The sequence below is a fragment of the Ailuropoda melanoleuca genome, chromosome 1 (genome assembly GCF_002007445.2).
Source record: "Ailuropoda melanoleuca isolate Jingjing chromosome 1, ASM200744v2, whole genome shotgun sequence".
NCBI classification, from domain to species: Eukaryota; Metazoa; Chordata; class Mammalia; order Carnivora; family Ursidae; genus Ailuropoda; species Ailuropoda melanoleuca.
Genome location: NC_048218.1, coordinates 81,040,101 through 81,060,842, shown reverse-complemented (window position 1 = coordinate 81,060,842; position 20,742 = coordinate 81,040,101). Strand labels below are relative to the sequence as shown.

The 20,742-nt window shown below is 39.1% G+C and overlaps 1 long non-coding RNA gene across 1 annotated transcript in view; it reads left to right on the top strand.

Moving 5' to 3' along the window:
• The window catches only part of LOC105241508, a 49,014-nt gene extending 44,002 nt beyond the window's left edge, over nt 1-5,012 (top strand). The window contains exon 4 of the long non-coding RNA XR_004626045.1: nt 4,835-5,012. This is a non-coding gene — a long non-coding RNA (uncharacterized LOC105241508). The remainder of the gene's footprint in view (nt 1-4,834) is intronic.
• The last annotated feature ends 15,730 nt before the right edge of the window (nt 5,013-20,742 follow it).

Here is a 20,742-nt window from a genome sequence, read left to right as displayed (position 1 = left end):
TTTAAGATTTTATTTATTTATTTGACAGAGAGAGAGACAGTCAGCGAGAGAGGGAACACAAGCAGGGGGAGTGGGAGAGGAAGAAGCAGGCTCCCAGCGGGGGAACCTAATGCGGGGCTCGAGCCCAGAACACCGGGATCACGCCCTGAGCCAAAGGCAGACGCTTAACGACTGAGCCAGCCAGGCGCCCCTGAATCATTCTTTCTGCTTGTGAAGTCAGAGAGTGACATTACTGATCTGGAGCATACAAGAGAAAAAGGGTTGCAACTCCATTTTGGAGATGCATAATTTCATTTAGCATAATGCTGCTCTGAAACCCATATTCCAGGATGCTCTAGAAGACAGAAAGAGAAAAAAGTGAAATTGAGTAGGAAAACATGACTCCCTTGCAGGTATTAAGTTAGACTTCTTAATAACTGTAGAACTAGGTTCAGAAGGACATCCAGCAAGAAAAAAAGTAGGATCAGGAGTCCTTTTACGTTGCTGTAATGTGGATCTTGCCTTAAATAAAGAATCTGAAAGGGGAATCAGTCTGTGATGACCTAAGAAAATACATTTTTAATTATTAAAATGATTATTCTGCGATATTTTCTTGAGTCTCTTGAACATTAAGGCACAGCTTTTTTGCAGCCATTGCTTTTGGGACATACCTTCAATACAGTAGGTATCATCATAGTGTAATGGTTTTAGCTTATCTGGCTCCTTATTAAGATTATAAACTACTTGGGATCAGGGACTATTTTATCTCTGGATTTTCAGTGCCGTGCATGGGAGTGGTCAATATATATTGAATTACTTAATAACATTATTCCATAAATTAGAAGTCCAAGACCAATATAAGGTCAACATTTCTACCAATGGAACAATTTGGGGAAAAAATGGTGATGATAAAACTAAAACTTTTTTCCTGTAGTCTTTTCTCTAAGAAAGAATCAAATATAGCAAGTGGGATCACTTTTAGAAGCACATTTTCAGGAAAATAATTCACTGGAAGAAAAGACCACTTCCATATAAAATCATGGTGTCAGTGTTACAAAATCTGGTGGCAATTTAAACACTGCTTCTTTCTATTTGGGTTTTTTAAAATATATTTGTATTAGTCAGGATTCTCCAGAAAGAAAGAGACTTGTAAGAAATTGGCTCATGTGATTATGAAGATTGGCAAGTCGAAATCTGCAGTGTGGGCCGCAGGTAGAGGCCCAGGAGAGCTGATTGTGCAGATGAAGTCCAAAGGTAGTCTGCTGAAGAATTCCCTCTGATCTGGGGAAGAGTCAGTCTTTGCTCTATCAGACCTTCAACAAATTGGATGAGGCCCACTCCTATTATGGAGAACAATCTTCTTTATTGATGAAAAATGTTAATCTCATCCAAAAACACCCTCCAGAAACACCCAGAATAATGTTTGACCAAATATCTGGTCATCCCATGGCCCAGTCAAGTTGACACATGAGATTCACCATCATACCATCAATGTGGCATTGTCTATACAGGCACAGCTCACTATACATTCTTCTGCACAGTGAAGGTTCGGAGTAAATCTCACTGAATAGACTACTGCTAGTTTTGTGCAGTTGTGCATAGCACGGGCTTCTGCCTCACAGAGACCTGGGGTTCAGGCCCTTTTATGCTAATCCAGCTGGGTGACGCTGAGTATGTTATCTTGTGATTGCACACACTTCCGTTTCCTCATTTGTATATTAGAAATAAAAAAAGAAAGGATAATAATAATAATAGTAGCTACTTCATGAAGTCATTATAAGGATTAACATTAAATGCATGTAAAGCACTTAGCTCAGTACCTGGCAGAGAGTAAGAAGTCAATAAATGTTCATTATTGTTATAGTGATTTCCACATGATGTTCTCCCCCAACTGAATGACAATTTCTCAAGACAGAGAATTTATTTTTAATCTCTCTCAATCACACTCCATGCTTATGCCATCATATACATCTGATAAGTATTGATGGGTTTAATTGGTCTCAGATTCTGTGATGTGCCTTTTTCTGACGAGAATGCCAGGGGCAGGACTACATTTTAGTAACAGAATTTGTGTTCAGGTTTTCTGTTTGTTTGTTTAAAGAAACAAATGTGGAAAATAGTTCATGTGTTACTGAAGTAGTAGGGAAGCTAGACAAAATCCATGAAGCAGAAATAAGCTCTCAAAAAGCTCTGGTGAAGAAAGATAAGGTCCTTCAAAGGAATGAATATATTTATAAATGGAAAGGTCTGGAGCACATGTGCACCATTCCACAGGCTTCAGGCACATAACTAAACTGATGTGAGCTCTATTTGAAGAAACTCTGGATTATTTTGAAGCAAATCCAAGATACCATATTCTTTCTACATATATTTCAATATGCATCTTTAAAAAAAAAAGGACTTCCCTTTTAAAATAGCCTCGTTACTATCAGTCCCTCCCAAATCAGAAAAAAACCCTTAATACTATTAATAGCCAGTGCTCATATTTTCCTTTTTAAAAGGCTTTTTTATTTTTTTTTAAGATTTTATTTATTTATTTGAGAGAGAGAGAACGAGCAGCGGGGAGCAGCAGAGGGAGAGGGAGAAGCAGACGGAGGCAGATGGTTAACTGACTGAGCCACCGAGGCACCCCTAAAGCCTTTTTAAAAACAGTTTGTTCATGGGGCGCTTGGGTGGTGTAGTGGTTAAGCGTCTGCCTTCGGCTCAGGGCGTGATCCTGGTGTTATGGGATCGAGTCCCACATCAGGCTCCTCTGATATGAGCCTCCTTCTTCCTCTCCCACTCCCCCTGCTTGTGTTCCCTCTCTTGCTGGCTGTCTCTAAAAAAAAAAAAAAAAAGAAACATAAAAAAAAAAAAAACAGTTTGTTCAGAGGCACCTGGGTGGCTCAGTTGTTAAGTGTCTGCCTTCGGCTCAGGGCATGATCCTGGGGTCCTGGGATCGAGCCCCGCATCTGGCTCCCTGCTCCGCTGGGAGCCTGCTTCTTCCTCTTCCACTCCCCCTGCTTGCGTTCTCTTTCTTGCTGGCTGTCTCTCTCTCTCTCTGCCAAATAAATAAATAAAATCTTTTTAAAAATAAATAAATAAAAATAAAAACAGTTTGTTCAAATCCAGATGCAAACAAGGTCCCTATATTGTTATTAATTGATATATATCTCGGGGGCTTTTTTCTTTAATCTATAAATGTCCTCCTGGATCTTTTTTTTCTCCTTGCATTTTATTGTTGAAGAAAAGTCATGGTCCCACAAATGGCCCCACTGTCTAGATTTTGCTGACTGAATATCCATGAACTCATTGAACACATTCTTCTAGCCTGTGTATTTTCTGTAAGTTAAAATCTAAGATGATCATTTTTTAAATTTCTTTATCTTTATTTATCAATTTATTGTCGGTGGAGGACAAAACCATCTCATAGGTATTTGTATAGTACCATCAGAAAGCATGTGTCCGGTTGTCTCCCTGGGGTGCAGGCAGCCATTACTGAGCAATGCCTCTATAGTGATATTTTAATTCTACTATTTCTTCCTAATTTTTTGGCTATCATATTATAAAAGAGAAACCTTCTGTCATTACTGTTGGTCATTCTGAGATATACAGGTCATAATAGGACCATCAATTATTGAGACTATATTTTCATTAAAATTTTAATAATTAAATTTTTAAGTTTGACATTATTGCAGAATCAATCATTTCTCACCACCATCAGCTGCTGGATTATGCCTGCAGTCTGTGTATTACACATTTATATCATGAAATAGATACTCATTTTCAATTAAGGTTGATGAAAAAATGTGCTCCCTAGTTTTTAAAGGCGATCCACCAAAATTTTAATCTATACCCCTAATATTGATTATTTACTTTGTAACAACGTCTTATTGTGATTAAAGAGATAATGAATGTACTCATCTTTTTATTTCTTTTAAATTATTTTCTTGGGATAAATTCCTCAGTGGAACAAAGGGCTTAATTATATTTGTGTCAACTGTTCTTTATTGCCAGACTCCTTTCTAAAAGGATTGTAGTAACTTACAGGGCCATCAATGATGAGTACATAATTTCACTTCAACATTAACAATTGTTATAATAAGAAGCTATACTTTTTTGCTATTTTAGTAGATGTAAAATACTATTTTAAAGTTGCTTTCACTGGCATTTTTTAAATTACTATCAAGGATGAACATTATTTCCCATGTATTTGTTTACTAACTGTTGTTCCTCTTGCGTAGAAGAGATATTTTTCTCAAACTTTTAAAAGGCATGTCTGAACAACAGGAGCAGGGAATTTCAGAATCTGGTGAATTCTCACTTTTCACTGGCTTCCTAGAAGTAGATATAAATATTTCTAATTTTAATTTGCTTCTTTGTAAAGCTGGACTGATTACACTTTAACCACAACAGAAGGTTGTTCAGAAAATTCAGTGAGTTTACATACCTTAAATCTTATGAAAAAAAAGAGTATCCAATCATTATTTTTAGTATTTTTAAACAGTATGACTTTAACATATGAATTTAACACTACAAAAAGAAATGTTAATCCAAGAACAATCCTGAATCTTAGTACACTCAATTATATCACTAAACTTGGGGTCAGGAATTTGCTCTGAATAACAAAACTATTTGCCTTTATACATTCCTATTTAGGAAAAAAAATAGTGTAGATATAAGTTAAAAGTTCTTTAAAAACCAGTTCTTCTGGTTTTAAAAATCTATTTAGTTAGCCAACAGTAATTAATACATTGGATTTCTTGAGGACGGGAGAAAGGAGTACTGTTTGGAGAAAGAAGCTTCCCTGAGGGTTTGAATATATGATGACATCCCCCCTGGTTTTGTATTTGGTTTTGGTTTTGTTTTCCATCAGAAAACCCAGAGGATTTAACAACCAAACATGTGGACATCCAGAAACAAGTCACTGTAAGGCCTGCTTTCCTGCGAAGCTGACTTTCCAAGCTGAACCGTGGTTCTGGTCTAGTCCAGAGAAGCAAGGAGAGAAGGAGGCTCTGAAGAATGCATTCACGGAGCAGCTGGCTGGACCTGGCTGTAGGGTAAACCTTGTGCACTCAGGTTTCTCGGTTTCAAGCAATCAAATTGAGTAGAGTTGATGGAAAACCGACAGGGATTTTTGCTTCTCCATTTTGAATGGTGTAGCAATCTTTTGAACCAGAGACACACAGTGAGAGTGATTTTACAGAAGATTTTATATCTCCCGTGGATTTTACTTCTAGGAAATTTACATCAATTGTTTTCCCTACTTTACGATAGCCTTTTCTTCTTTTAATTGGCACCTTAGTGCCCAATTAAATAAGCATACTAATTAGGATAGCAATAATAACATATAATTAACTTTTGAAAACTACTGAATTTATCAAAGGGTTCAGCATTAGGAAATCCTAATTTCAAATCTAGCCTGTTAACAATGCACTCTATCTATCTCCATGCTTTCTATTTCTTCCATTTCTGAAATCAGGATGAAACTGGAAATGATGTCAAAATAAATAACAGCTAGAAGTTCCGTAATCACTCTTATAAATAGCTCGTGGGTAAGGAGATATTCTCGAAGAAAAGGAAATGGAAATAAGATTGCCCTCTGGGTGTTAAACCCAAAATCAGCACTGAGATGCACCTTACAGAAAATAGCCTGCTACCTAATTAATATAGTGAAGGGGAGAATAGTAGAGAGACATGATCTGCCACAAAATATAGGAAAACGAGATTCACAGTGTAACATTTGCAGAGCCCAGTTAATTTGTGTCTTAAGGAAAGGGAACCAAGCCAGCTTCTACTAAGTACCTGCTCTCCCTGGTAGGTATTTCCTTAGAGCAGGAATGTATGCTTGGGCTGTCTTAATGTAATGCCATTAAATATAAGTCTCTCTTAAGTACCTCCTCTTCTAAGCTTACACCCCTCAAGGTATCAGCTAATAGTTTAGATTCTTCTGGGGTTTCAGTTCAGAGAATGAATGGAAGAAAAATGAAACAGTAGGCTCCCTGATCCCTAAAGGTTTTATTTCTCATTGTAAATTAATAAAATACCTTTCTGGTTTTATATGTTGGTCCTTTGGGAGGTTTGCTAAATTGAACATCCCCAGTTTGATCAATTTCAAAATATTGATGAAACATTTTCTAATCTGTGATATTTAAAGCAGACTTTATGGAACAGTTAGTTCTCCAAGTCTTCCCCAAGGAATCCCCTCCACATCAATGAATGCCAAGGAAACCTCTTCTATTCCAAAATGTCTACACCCCTACCACTGAGCATGGTGCACTCCAGGCCACACTTTAGCCACAGAATATAAACGTAATGGTGGATGCACAGGGATGACATCCAGAAGCTAATTTTTTCCGTTTCCTTCAGGTGAAACAGACTTCAATTGCCCCATCTCCTTTGAACTATACAGTGGCAAACAGAGCTCCCAGCACATAGCAGGGCCTCAATAACGTGTGGAAATGATGGTTGCTCTTGTGTGTGGTTGATGCTCTCACAAAGGATAAGAGGAAACTTGCCATTCTCAGAGCGTTTTCATGACTATGCGTGAACGGAACATTTAGTCTCACAGTGTGGCCCTGAAGACAATAGAAGTGACTGCAACTTGGGTGGTTTGGTTTTGTTTTGTTTTTTTTTTATAGACACTCTACAGGTCCCAGGAAAAAAAATAAAATAAAACAATTGAAAGAAATGAAGATAACAGCATCATCACCAGTTCAGGCCCTCTCCAGGGTACTCGCTAGAGATTCGGCCCTCCTCTTCCAGGTCCCTTCTGTCTTCCACTAGGGGCCCACGGGATTCCCACGCCCTTCTTGCTCTAGTCCTCCGCCATCACAATAGCTCCTCCCTTGGCTGCTCCCCACCAATCCCAGTCTCCCTGAGTGGTGAAGAATAACTCCAGCTTCAGGTGTGTTCCTACAACTCTCTGAGCTGCAGCCACCTTGAACCTTTGAAAACGTGACCATATGGCAGGCTGCACCCCTTCTTAAATGCTACCGAAAGTTCTAGAATTAACCATCGCCAGAGAGCTGGCCACAGCCTTAGGGCCCCAGGTGTTGCTTAGGGCCCAAGAGAGATAACAGATGGGTTTGTCGTTCCTGCTGCTGCTTTGTGGGGAGGTTGCTTGGTGCTGCTGCAGGCTACTTCTCCACTGTTCCCAGGGGTTTCAAATGGAACCAAAAGCCCCACTGTGGATTAAGAAAACTTCTTGGCCCTGCCCCCGATGCCAAACATACCTGCCAAAAGCTTTTCCTGCTTATTCCCTCTCCAAATGCTACATATGGATAAAATATACTTCTCCCACCGCATCCAGAGTATTTCCGCTTTCTGCGAGTCAAATTTTTGTTTTGGTGTGTGGATGTGGCATATCCAATTCTGGAAGGATTGTCGTGTTTCATTAAATAAAAGTAAACTTTGTAGTTGGCAGATTTGTTGATTCATGTGCCGATGCTGAGTAACTGCCTTTAAAAGACACATAGCTGTGTAATAATAGCAGCACATCTCCTTTAAACTAGCCATAGGGTTGTAGGAGCAATGGGGACATTTAGGATGCTACATTGGAGGCTAACTTTTCATCAGAAATGGAGAAAGCTGTGATAGACGAGACACAGAAGTAGAGAAGCAAAGTATAATGCTGAGGCTTTTCAGCCTTTAGTAGTAGGACTTTGGGCACTAAAATAATATAAAAGTAAAGTGTATAGTTTAAAAGTATATAAAAATGTCATTTCTGTAACTTTTAATTCTTGGTTAGGCTGAATACCAATGTTGCTATATTGGGGACCCAGTAATAAAATGAATAAAATAATTTCTACCTATGGGGAGATTATTGCAAATACATCGACTAAATCGGTGGATATGGGCTTGTTGGCAGAATGACGCAGAATGATACCCATCATCTTAGTACTTACATGCTCATTATTATAGCTGGGAATTACTTAGGAGAGCAATACTCTCACAGCTTCAAGGTAAACATTAAAAACATTGTGAAACTTAAACTTCACTATACCAGTAGTCGGACACAGTGTACAGAGTTCCAAAGCCATTCACACTGGAAAGTCAGCATCAAACGTCAGCTGGATTTCTCCATCTTCTAGTACACTGCAGTAACTAAGAACAGGGCTTGTAGCTTGCAGAGGACCTGGGTTTGAATCCTGACTCTGATATTCCCTAGGTGGGTGATCTTGGGCCAGTTGCTTAATTTTTATGGACTTATGTGAATTTTCCCACCTGCAAAATGGAAATGATAATACATCCATCCCTGCTAACAGTCACAATACTTAACAACTGGTACAGCTTGGCCACCAGCTGTCTCAACAGACTCTGGCTTTGGCCCTGGAGCAAGGTCCTAAAGGGCTCCTGTGCCCAGTGTTACCTCTTCAGTTTCTAAATTTGAGAAGGACAAGGTTGAGTGGCCCCAGAAGAGATGGGCAACCAGAGAAAAGGGGTTGAAAGGGCACTTGGGGAACTGAGGACAGCACCTCTTCACTGCCCACGATGAAAGTATTTCAGTGGTTTAACGACAGTGTTTGGCCATACTGCTGTGTAACTTCATTATGCAGAGTTAATGTGAGGATTAAATCATATAATATGGGTAAAGTACTCAGCACGTATTAAGTTCAGTACATGGTAGCAATAATAATAATAATATAAACAACAATAAAAATAAAAATAATAGTATTATAATAGGAATAAAATAATACCAATCTCATGCTTACAGTGAGGATTAAATAAGAAAACATGTCATTTAGTTCAAGTCTTGGCTCCTAGTAAGTGCTTAACACATAGTAGGCATTATTATTGTTCTTCTTCTTATTATTGTTATTAAGTAATGCCTGGTGTGGGGATTAAACTGGTTGCAGTGGGTTAAAAGACCAATCAAATATTGCACATATCAAAGCTTTTCTAGCGAGTAAATAGATGACTGCACTCATGTGGTAACATTGTGGGGAATAATATGAAAAACTGGTGAATAATTTTAAGAAAAAAAAAAGAGTAACTCCTACAAAATATCTTATGAGAATATAGTTTGTCAAATAGGGTAAAGGAAAATTAAACTCAGAAACATAATTGCATCTGACAAATTATTGACCATAAACCCAGAGAAGGCACCATATAAAGGAAGTGACAAAATGACCAAATCAATTCTAACATACTCGCAGCAACTTGAATCTTGATTGTTATCGATAATTTAAAATTCAGTGATATATTGTTTTCATTTCTGGAAGTTTATATTAGAGATAAATCATATTTTTGGCTAAATTAGCAGGCAGGGAATGATTTTTCCTTAATGAAATACATCAGCTCAAACCTTGAGAGCCTTCTGAAAGCTTTCTCAGACTATGTGATTTAACAGTTCCTCAGACTGCAGTTATACAAAATGAAATAGCTACTTTAAAATCATCTGCTTATTCTTCCTAAAATAGACATTCAAAACAGGATAATTTAATAGACTTGGGGTTTGTGGGTTTTGAGCCTCCATTGTGTCTTGGCACTCAGTATTAAATCAATTAATTATCAAATTGCTATCTCATTTTATGATGACTTTAAAGACTCCACTCAACAGTTAGTGGTCTAGTGGTTTGGAAACTGTGGGTGAGAGGAAGTGAAACTCTATTGAACTTACCTACAGCTAAAGTGAACAGTACTTTCTTCTCAGTGACTTCATTTCAGTATGACATAAAGGTCAACAAATTATTTCTTAACTCTGTAAGTTAACAATCTTCACCGCTGTTCTGAAGGAGGTTTGTCTGGGAATGTCAACCACATAAGGAAACCCAGAGCCGCAACTGAGGGTCATATTCTCTATTTTCATTCAAATTTATTTTTTTCACATTTTGATGGTAAGCTCAAAGCTAATTCACATTCCTGATTACTCAATATTGTACCACAAGTTCTGCTCTAGCCTTAAAGGGATTTTTCCATTTAAGTAATCCTGAGAGAACAGAGGTTGCCATCACACGAACTCTGTTTAAATAGAAAATTTTGTCAGATTGTACTCACAGTAATCAGATTGCACACCATTATTAAACAAACAGTGTGCATGTATAATTTTCGGGCTTCTGTTGATTCACTAACTTTCAAAAGGCTCACTCTATCTGAATGATGAAATAAAGACAATTGCTTGCAAAGAAGGATGCTGAAACCAATAGGGGATACAGAGAAAAAAAGATAGGTAAGAGCAAGGTATTGAAGATCTACTATTACCCACAGAGATAATATTGTTGGAGAGAAAAGTATAGAGAAGTAACACTGACTTTGAACCCCCCTCCCCTGCACTGTATATCCACAAAAGATATCTTTCATTCCACAATTATTTTCTCTGAGCACCATATTGGAGAGATCCCCCTATTTATTAATATTTAAATTGGTTATGAAGAAAACTTATGCATTATTTACAAGAATGTAAATATTAAATGATGTGATTGTTGCATCACAGTTAAATTGCATATTTCTGAAGTAGCCAAAGGTAATTTAATTAAATATACTTTTACTCTCAGTCTAACATTCAATCAATAGAAATTCAAGCCAGGTGAATAAAGAGGAATTAAAGAGCAGGCTACATTTGCTCATCTCTGAGAATTATTACTCATAATATTAAATAAAATATTAATATTTAAAAATCATCAAAGTTCTATTAAAACAGGTAATTAATAGCAGCAAATGCCCCACTTTGAAGAATGCAAGTACTTTCTGTCATTCTCCCATACTGGATTCAGTGATGCATCTCCTCAGACTCTGACTCAAGGGCTAGGGAGCAGCTGGGAGCTAGGATTCTGAGGAAGAGCAAAGGGGCAAGAGGAAGAAAGGAAATACAGAAAAAAGAGAATTTCAGCTTCAACTGGAGACAAATTCCATCTATATGTTCGACAAAGAGCCCCAGTGAGAACTGTTAAGACTCTGAGACACTTGGATGTCTCTGATCTGGCCTCAAATAAGAATAAGTTCTTCTGGTACTGGACCAGCACACCCACTCCAATGCTGAGAAGCATAAGAACATGTTTAGGGGTTAGTAATGGAGTAATCATTTTAGGGAAGCTACGGGACAATCTTAAAACCACAAACTAACTACTGTTTCAGAGTTTAAATAGCGACTTGATAAAACACAGCAGATGGAGCTAAACTGATGGATGCCACCTAAAAAACTGGCGTCTCTCCCGACACACTATTTAATTAATTAACTCAGAGAAAAGTTGCATTTTCTTGTTCGACATATCAAAACAAATCAATGAAGTTAAAACAAGAGGCCATTCAGAATTCTCATGCAACCTCGTGGAGCTCCCGCATTTGCTGGCACTATCGTTAATTACTGAGTTGGACTAATGCCTATCAGTTAGAATTCACAGTCATATTTTTCAAGGTTAAATTATAGTTGCATCTTTCTGTACAGGTATAAATAAATAAAAACAACACATAGAAAATAATACTGAGGGAAATATGCACATATATGTGTGTTTGAAAAGTTGTTTACTTTTCCTATTGTGATTCTGAGGGGTTTTTTTTTCTTTTTTCTCCACAGGACAGTGGAAAGTCAGAGTGATGCATCTAACAGTAATCTCTTCCTCTTTATTTACAGGGGTAATATTGATCCACCATTATATGTTTGAACTGAATTTCTGGTCATCTCATGCTCATGATTCCACTGAGTTACTGCTCTTTCTTGTCCTACTTTGCGGCTGCAAGTGCAAGCTATGGCATGGGACAAGTTTTCCCCTGTGGAAAGCTAACAACCACCTCTGAGGGTTGAGACTACAGTTTTATATTCATTAGTCATTCTGGGTAAAAATCAAGTAAGCCAATAAAATATACACATATCACCTCTCCATGTCTTCATATACATGCATAAATACACACACACACACACACACACACTGACAACACCATCACTCCTGCTTTGTGTAGATGAGACGCAATCTCCTTTGCTACAGACAGGATGTTTCTTCATGCAAGGTCACTGAGTGTGCATGTGCTGATTGGCAAGAAATATTGCTCCATCTAGAAAAGTTACCATGTCTCCGTTGAATTATTGAGGATCTATCCGGTCGGTGAACAAGCAGGTCTTAAGCTGGAGGTCACAGAACTGAGAAATCTTTTTTTTTTTTTTAAAGATTTTATTTATTTATTCGACAGAGACAGAGACAGCCAGCAAGAGAGGGAACACAAGCAGGGGGAGTGGGAGAGGAAGAAGCAGGCTCACAGCAGAGGAGCCCGATGTGGGGCTCGATCCCACAATGCCGGGATCACGCCCTGAGCCGAAGGCAGACGCTTAACCGCTGTGCCACCCAGGCGCCCCTGAACTGAGAAATTTCTAAACTTTATCTTCCTGTGGACTCTTTACTCTATGTACCTGTCATTTCCTACCTAGGTACAGTTAGTACATTTCTCAATGCTTTCACATATATTTTCATTATATTCCAGATAACAAACATAAAATTGTCTTATGAATAACTTAATCCTAAAACAGTACCCCAGGTCTTACACTATGAACTCCTTGAGGGCAAAGTCTGTAGAACTGTTAGCCCAGGCACCTGGCATGATGACAACCATTCGCTGAACACTCAACAAATATTTGTTGAATAACTGAATGATGACAGAGGAGGTGAGGGTGGAGGACGAGAGCCAGAATCTAGCATCTGGATCAGAATAGGAAAACCCTTAGTATGATTTTGTGAATGGGTCTTATAAAATGTCAACAACAGACTGATTGTAATGACAGATTTATGATCTATTTGTCTAGGAATTATCTAGAGGAAATCAATTTGCTTCACTAGAATAGCAACAATAGTCTGTGAAGTCTTTGATTAAGTCAATATTGTGCAGAATACCTCTTATTTCATTTGTCCTTCTCACCTAGTAAGTCATCTTATTTCACTGCCCTTCTACTCAAAAAGTCCAATTTACCATTCGAGAAGATTCACTGATTTCTTCACTGGTCACTTAGAAGTTGTTAACATTTTACCAACTAAGTGGTCAAGCAACTTAATATTCGAATTATTGAACTTCACAAAGCCAGTCCCTGGCCAACAGAAGAATACAGAGTAATAGGGAAGACAGACATTAAGCAGATTGCAGCAAAAATTACATGATTACCGGCATGCAGGGTACTCTCAGGACACCGTGGGAATACTTAATGGGGAGTGTGCAGAATTACCTGGGTAGCTGACTCCACACTTGCTTGAGGCACCAGCAAAGGCTCAAGAAACAGTGAAAGAGAGGGAGAGAGAGAAAGCGGGGGAGCCTGGGCATGTGTAGGGCTGTATTTGTGAGAGAGAGAAAGAGGGAGATAATTTGAATCAGAAAAGAAAATCTAGAAAGAGGTTCAGAATATGTATACATTTTGTTGTATGTCATTTCACAAAAAAGTAAATGTTTCACACTTTTATTTTGAGTTTGAATTCATATTTAGGGGTGTGGGGGGAGCCAACAAAATCTTTTAAGTGTTTAGGGTTTATATAAATGTTCCCAGCTCTGCAAGGGGACCTAACCTCTGAAGGGTAACTTTTACATTAAGATTTAAATGATGAAGAATTAGCTAAGAAGAAGGTAGAAGATGTCAGAAGGAATTTCCAGATGGTACATGCAGCACGTGAAATGACCGAAGGTGGCTCAGACCACAGTCTTGACCCCATTCATCTATTTCCTCTGCTCCCTTAGCAAGTCACTTCTTAAGGCAGACTCATCCAGACGCTGTTATGTATGCACAAGGGAAGGCCTTCATGCCACTGCAACCATGTTGGGACGTTAATCACAGGCAAGTGAGCAATGACAATAACGTAGATACAGGATCCAATTTGGTCCAGCTTTATTTATGTGACAAAAACATTTTGAATACATACTATGTGCCAGGCCTTAGGTTAAGCGCTGGAGATACCCAAGGATTTCTGCGGCTCTAGGTTATTGTGGATCCACTGCTGGATCTCAGCTCTCCCCTGCTCGGATCTTCCTCTCACCTGATTCCCTGAGAAATGTGGCTTCTCCTGATTACATTTTGTTTCTGCCCCAGCATCCTATCTTCCATAATCCCAAACCAACCCAGCTCCTGTCTTCAGTCCAACCCAGAGCCCTTCTGCTTAGCCAGCCTGAGCACTAACGATACAACAGGGTTTTGCCTTTACGTGAATTTCTTACACCCTTACTTAGTGGTAAGCTATTATCAAAATCAGATGTTCAAGCTAGCCCTTCTGACAAGTAGCCACCTTCATCCTGTCCCCCATACAGAGGTCTCTTCGAACTAGCATTTCTCAATGCTCAACTTCCAAACCATTCTACTAGTTGCAATCCTAACGAACATCGCTCTTGATTTCACTTTGACTCAGCATGTTTTCTTCTTGCTCACATTTTTTTCCCTCCTTTCATACACTGCCTTACCTAGCTTCAGTTTACTCATCGCTTTCAGTCAATCTGCTACTCACATAAATTAGCATTTATAGTCACTGGAAAGTAGTGAAAATACATATGTAATTGTTGTGGAGGTAAAGGAAATTACATAATCTTCAGATTAAATTATTTGGGATTCGTTGTCTCATTTTAAAACTTATCTTTATAGAAAACACAAACAAACAAACAGGGGTGCCTGGGTAGCACAGTTGGTTGAGGGAACGACTCTCGGTTTCAGCTCAGGTCGTGATCTCAGAGTCCTGAGAGCAAGCCCGCCCCACGTTGGACTCTGTGCTCAGCGCAGAATCCAATTAAGAGAGCCCCCCCCGCACGCCCCTTCCCCATCTCTAAAATAAACAAATAAAATAAAAACAAAAAACCCAAAAAAACTAATCTTTATGACTTATAAGAATGAATGGCTATGTCATATTTTCCTTTATCCCTTTTATTCAGAAAAGATTGAAGATGTCTTATGAGATACATACAGCACAATAAGATGTTAAGGAAGTGGAGTAACTAACCAAAGGGAAACTACGAGTAGACAAGTAAGAACTCAGGGCGAAAATCATTCACAAAACGTACAGTGTAGAGTCTGGGCACTTGCCATAAGTAAGCCTCCAAATTTTTTAAGTACTGACACATGATGGAAGGAAGCATCTTCTATTACGTAATTCGAAAGGCTCAGATTAGAAAAAAAAACTAATTGCTCAAGAGAAGCACAGTCATTTGTGGCAATGAATGTCTACAGGCTCTTGTTAAGAGAACATGACAAGCAACGTTCTCACCTGCACCTCCACGGTAAAAACAGTTGTGGGATTCCTCAGGCTGCATCTCTCTCGCCCCTAGACTTGAGGTGTTCGTGTGGCCCCAAACTGCAGTTCAGTGAAAGTCATCACTGGAGGAGCCAAAACAAGACTTTCCACAGACTTCTCATCACTTTTCTTTTAAAGACAAAATTCAGATCACCCAAAAAGAGTGAATGGTCGTCAGGAAATTCTCCATTAACACTACCTCTGCCAACTGAGCATTTCTGATCATCCCTGCAAAGCACAGAGATGCACTGGCAATTTAGGGCATATTCATTTCCATTAGGACCAGGCAGAATTGGGGATAGGACTAACATTGCTTTTGAAAAGTTTAAGGAAAGAGAGGAGAACTGAGGTAATATTTGTGAACGAAGCCAAGATTTTCCTCAGAAAACAACTGTGGATCTATTCTCATATACATAAAAGGGCAAATGCCAAGATTCTACCATTGAAAACAACTGTGACGGTTTAGCTTACAAAAATCTATGAAGCAGCTGTTAGCAAACACCTACCTCTGCAGTCAATTTTCCCCATTTTTTTATTGTGGTAAAACAGACCTATAAAATGTATCATCTTAACCATTTTTTTTTTAAAGATTTTATTTATTTGACACCGAGACAGCCAGTGAGAGAAACAGCCAGTGAGAGAGAGAGACAAGCAGGGGGAGTGGGAGAGGAAGAAGCAGGCTCCCAGCAGAGGAGCCTGATGTGGGGCTTGATCCCAGATCGCCGGGATCACACCCTGAGCTGAAGGCAGATGCTTAATGACTGAGCCACGCAGGCGCCCCATCATCTTAACCATTTTAAGTGTGCAGTTCAGTGGCATTAAATATATTCATAATGTACAGCCATCACCAACATCCATCTTCATAACTCTTTTCATCCTCAAAAAAATTTTTTTTACTCTTTCATCCTATAACACTAAAACTCTGTAGCCATTAAACAAGACTTCCCCCTTTCCCCCTTCTCCCCAGCCCCTGGCAACCACCATTCCACCTTCTCTGAGTTAGACCTAATGCAGTCCTTTTAATCAGAAACAAAAACACTCATAAAATACCTAACATCAAGCAGTGAAACTTCCTCGTGATGTCCAGAAGTTAAAACACTATAAAAACTAATGCCTCTAGATGGCTAAATAATTTGATCTATTACGTGGCACAAGTAAGCGAAAAAGTTGGTTAGGTTTGGAGACTGGTAATTAACAACAGCGGCTTTGGTGTTGCTGCCGCTGATCTGAGGCCGTCACTGTCGGTAATTCAATCACAGGTGCTTGTCTGAGTGCCTCCCCTCTTATGACAAATAAAACTAAGTCCAAAAGGTACACAAGTTCATCTTTCTATTTTTTTTTTTTACAAGAGAAGTGATAGAATGCTACATCTAGTTCGCAAAAAAGTAGCATTGAGTTGTTAAAGGGCAACTTAAAAATAAGGAAGAAAGGGGGTGCCTGGATGGCTCAGTCCGTTAAGCGGCTGATTCTTGATTTTGACTCAGGTCATGATCTCAGAGTCCTGGGATCCAGCCCCATGCTTAGTGGGGAGTCTGCTTGAGATTCTCTCTCTTCCTTTGCAACCCCCCCCCATTCTCTCCTTCTCTTTCTCAAAGTAAATAAATAAATCTTTTAAAAAGATAAGGAAGGAGGAAGGTGCGGAACACATTTCTGTTTTGCATACTTGAGATTTTCAAGAAAGAGGTCATTTTTATGGATCCTAACTCTCACTGGGGTTTTGAGATTCAGTTCTGTATAAGCATAAACAGCCAAAAATTAAGACTGTGTTTATGTAACTTAGTCTACAACCGCTACCTGTTTTGAGAAATTTTCAAGAAAAGCTGCAAATATGTAATGTGATATTGTTCCTAATGAATTTCTTCATAAGGTGATAAATGTGTAATCCTGGTCAGTACTGGAAATCTTGTCTGAAGTCTGTTTTCTTTCTGCCTGAAGTCTGGTCTAGAAATTCTGGAATGATAATCAGATAATTATTAGAAGTCATAATCACTTTTTAAGTGGAACAATGTATAATCCACTAAATTTATCATTTTGAGAAAAGTGGAAAGTGGCCTTTTAAAAAATGAGATAGAGCAGATTCTAGGGCTCATCTGATTGCTTGTATTGCTAAAGAAATAATTAAGGCAGTAAGGCAAAGACTGGCAAGGCTCAGTGGTCTCCCGTCAGACCAGACTGACCCTTGACATGTTCTGAGAGGCACACAATAGAGAGCACCCTGAGTCCAAGGGATGGGGACCACTGGTCTTACTGCACAGCCTGGGACCTACTGAAATAATGCATTATGCTCTGCTTTGTATTACTTTGATATACCTGAAGTAGGTATTTTTTCCTTAACTACTCATTTACTGATATTAATTACTTATTTAACAGACATTTATTGAGTACCCTTAAGACACCGTGGGTACCAAAATGAATGAGCCCAGGAATTTTGACCTTAACAAGCTCATAGCCTGTGCTTTCTATTGATAGTCCAAGATGTTCTAATCAAGAAAAATATTCTCCTTTGTTTTGTCCCTGTTACACCTATTCCACCAAACCAGGAGATATAATTTTTTCCTGGGATTAAACATACCTCACAAGTGTAACTAGCACAGAATTATATTAACAGGTTGACTCAAGAAAAAGAACCATATTTACCATTAATTCAGTGACTGTTTGATGCTGGTAAACTTACTCTCTTGGAAGGTCTGTCACCTCACTTGGAATGACTGAAGTTTCAGATTTCCTAGTCTGTCACCAGAGCACAACTTCCTACAACATGCTTTATTTACTTCTGGCTCTTCGCCAGTCCAGCACTTTTGAACTCAATACTCCACTCTAGCAATAATTTCTCTGACCTTTCTTCTCTCTCCTACCTATCATATATAGTATCATGGAATAGCATTCTGATTTCATCCCATCGTTTCCTTGTTCAGAAAATTCCAGGAATTGCCCACCTCCAGTAAACTCTTGTGACTAATCAGAAACTCTCCCCATGCTATGCCTATCCTTACTCACCCAACCCCACCTCTTAGTTACTACCTGTTACTCTTATTAGTTGTACCTCAAACACCTTGAGATTTCTCCACTCTAAGTATTTGCTCCTGCAGTGATTTAAATGATTGCTCTCCGTAAATTCTCTTTCCAACTAGGTTGTAAACTCTATCCAGAGAGAAAGGGTCACCTTAAACTTCCATTTGTGTCTTCTCCTAGTTTTAGGCAGTTGTTATGCATACATTTGGTGTTCAATAATTAAGAAATAAATGTGAAATGAATAAATGACTCCAAACACATTTTCTCTTTTTTTTTTTATAAAGATTTTATTTATTTGACAGAGATAGAGACAGCCAGCAAGAGAAGGAACACAAGCAGGGGGAGTGGGAGAGGAAGAAGCAGGCTCATAGCGGAGGAGCCTGATGTGGGGCTCGATCCCATAACGCCGGGATCACACCCTGAGCCGAAGGCAGACGCTTAACCGCTGTGCCACCCAGGCGCCCCTCCAAACACATTTTCTTTTACAGCTGGTGCCTGCCTTAAGTTCTGTTATTCCCATGTCAATGCTTTTTAAACCTTTACAACTGCAACCAATAGGAAGAAATTCTTTTTATACTGTGACCTGCTATGCATGTGTGTGTGTGTCTGTACAAAAGTTTCACAAAACAATACATATTACACTGTGCAATACATTCTGATGTTTTCTGTTCTATTTTTAAAATACCAATTATTACACACTAAATTGATTTCATTACTGTTAATGAGTTATAATCTATAGTATAAAAGTACTCTATGTTCCTTGGATTAATACGAGGTATATAATATTGCTCTTGACAAGTGCTTTGAGAACAAAACAGTCTTTGAGTGTTCTGTTCCTGACAGTCTGAGCTACAGTTATGATCTTTACAGTTATCTAGAGATCACTTCTTACCACATCGCACCATAGCACTTAGAATCAAGTCCTTTTCCCACTTCTATCTTCTGAAATTCAGGACACAGTTAAATAATCACAAAGTATCCTCTAGATTTCTATAAATTGATAAATGTTAGTGGCATATAAATAAAATATCTATAAATTGATAAATATTAGTGGCATATAAATAAAAATTTCCAGGCCTAATTTTAATCAGACCACTTGCAGATGAAAAGTAGTTAGGCTAATTAGGTATGGTCATATTTGTGTTTCTTTACATATCTTAAGAACATGAGCTTTGTTGCTTGATTATCCAGGATCCAAATCCCAGCTTTGCCAAATTACTTAAGCTGAGTAAGTTATTTAACCCGGGCCTCCGTTCCTGTATCCATACACTGGAAAATAATAATTTCAACTTCAAAGGGTTTGAGGGCTTAAATTAGACCATGCAAGTAAAGAGCTTAGTACAGGGCCTGGGACACAGAAGTGCTCCCTGAATGGTAGTGGTACTTTATTACCATAAGTAAATATATCTCAAACTTCCTTTTAGGGTCATAAAGCAAGGTTCAATCATAAGAACAAAAGTAAGACCTCTTTTTTCTTTAAATATCAAGCTAATTTCTGTAGTTGGATTACTTATAACATAAAATTCCACTGCTAGTTTTATAGATCATAAATATCCCTAAGGAAAGGCTCTATTTGTGGCACTGGATAATCATATGGAATGTTTATTGAAACTAAAAGATTATGTATATATGCAATAACTTGCCTGGTCATTTATTCTCATTCCTGTTTTCTCTTAATTAAAAAAAATTGTTTTAACCACAAACGCCTGTATGTTGGTGAAGTGTTCTTTAATTCAGCAAAAACACTGCACACGATACATATATAACACTCAAGATGTACGTGGAGCTGCTTTTGAACAAGACGGAGCTCAAGCTCTTCGTTTCAGCCTTCCAAGTCAAAGCCTTGTTCTAGTTGCTTTTACATTCCTCCTTACCTTTATTTATCCACACCCTTATGTTACGTAGGTCTTGCTACTTCTAGAGTGTTTTTGATTGCAGGAGTTTGACAGTTAACAGTCAACAACTACATTTCCGTACAAAACATTGCTCCCCCCCCCCGCAACCTGTTCAGTTTAGCAGAGCAAAACGGGGTATCTCGTCCTTTCTCCCGGAAACGGTGGTCCAGACTGGATCAAGCACAGGGTAGTTGCAACCCCTCTCAAAATTATTTAAGAGGCGGTGATCAAGATTCCCCTAGCTCCAGCTCAATCATTTGCTTAAGAAGAGGGCTGCGCTATGCACTGAGAAAAAGACTTTGACAATTTAATTGAACCCAAACACGAGACCTCTGGAGATTAACTTTCAGTCACTACACTCGAGAATGTGCGTATGCGTGTTGGGGGACCGGGGGACCAAAGACAGCCACAGACCTGCAACAGGAGGTAGAAACAGAGGAGTCGCCAAGAGGCGGAGACAGACGCGATTTAATCCTACCCCTGGGCTGGGGGGAATGGGGGCAGAGGGAAGAAGACGCGTTCGAGAAGCCGCACCTGGCCAGGCCCGCTGGCTGCCCCGCCCACCCGGCTGACCCCCAGCTCCTGACGGCTCCTGGGCACGCCGGGCCCCTCGGTCCGCACAGCCCCTTTCGTCACGTCCGGGGGCGGGCCAGGGCGCCGGGGGCGGGCTCGGGTGGGGCTGGGGGGCCGGG